The sequence below is a fragment of the Lathyrus oleraceus genome, chromosome 3, assembly GCF_024323335.1.
Source record: "Lathyrus oleraceus cultivar Zhongwan6 chromosome 3, CAAS_Psat_ZW6_1.0, whole genome shotgun sequence".
Classification (NCBI taxonomy): domain Eukaryota; kingdom Viridiplantae; phylum Streptophyta; class Magnoliopsida; order Fabales; family Fabaceae; genus Lathyrus; species Lathyrus oleraceus.
In genome coordinates this window covers 82,462,032-82,463,534 of record NC_066581.1, presented here as the reverse complement: position 1 = coordinate 82,463,534, position 1,503 = coordinate 82,462,032, and positions in this window count along the sequence as shown.

The window sequence follows — 1,503 nt, the reverse complement described above, 5'->3', positions numbered from 1 at the left end:
TACTTCAAAGCTATATGATATGTAAAAGCAATAACTTTAGAACCAATTAAATAAGGGCGAACTTTTTTAAAGATAAATAATACTGCTAGCAAATATTTTTCAGTGGTGGTGTAATTACCTTTATTATCATTTAAAACCTCGTCAGCATAGTAAATTTCATGAAAACTTTGTGTGTGTCTTTGGCCAAGAACTGTGCCAACCGCATAATCGCTCGCATCACACATAATTTTAAAATGTAGCTCCCAATTAGGAAACACAATTACAAGAGCGATTGTCAACTTATTTTTTTATGACAAAAAAGTATTTAGACAATCTTTATCAAAGTTGAATCCATTTTCTTTGACCAGCAGGTTACACAAGGGTTTTGAAAACTTCTCACTCCTTTAACATTTACCGGGGGTAGAAGTTTTTCTATCACTTCAATCTTTCTTGATCGACCTCAATGCCTTTAGCAAAGATTTTATGTTTGAGCATAATGCCTCCAGTTACCATAAAATGACATTTTCCCAATTCAAGACCAAATTTGTCTCAGTGCATCTCTTAAGGACATCATTCAATTGATCAAGATAATAATCAAAAGATTTACCAAAAACAGAAAAATCATCCGTAAATACCTCTATTGAATTTTCAACCATGTCAGAAAAAATAGAAAGCACACACCTTTGAGATGTTGCTGGTGCATTACATAGTCTGAAAGACATCCTCCTATACCAAAAACTCTGAATAGGCATGTCAATACGGTTTTCTCTTGATCAACTAGGTCTACAACAATTTGGTTATATCCAGAATATCCATCCCGAAAGCAATAATACACTTGTTTGGCTAATCTCTCAAGCATTTGGTCCGTGAACGACAATGAAAAATGATTATTCCGCTTAGCTATATTTAACATGTGATAGTCAATACACATTCTCCATCCCATAACTGTACAAGTTAGGATTAATTCATCTTTTTCATTACGAATAACAGTGGTGCCCCATTTTTTGGGAACTACATGCATTGAACTTACCCACGAACTATCAGAAATAAGATAAATCATAGCTGCTTCGAGTAACTTAAGGACTTCTTTTCTTACCAATTATTTCATGGTTGAGTTTAAACGTCATTGAGGTTGAATAACCAATTTAAATTATTCCTGAAGTTTTATTTTATGCATGCAAGATGTTGGGCTTATCCCTTTCAAATCTGCTACATTCCACCTCGATGCTCCTTTGTTTTCTTTTAGTACTAGTATCAACTTTTCTTCTTCACTTTTTGACAGAGTACTACTAATAATAATGGGATGCCTCTTTCATGGGCTTAGAAAAACATATTTCAAGTGCTTGAGGAGTTCTTTTAGTTCTGGTTTCGTTGTTTTCTCCTCACTACTTCCTCCTAACCCTTCAAATTTCTCATAAGCATTGTCCAACTGAGCTGCTTGTAATTGTAAACCCAACCCATTTACCTCAACGTCATTATCATTTTTTTTCATGTTTCCTCAGTAGATTGTACTAAAACTTGTCC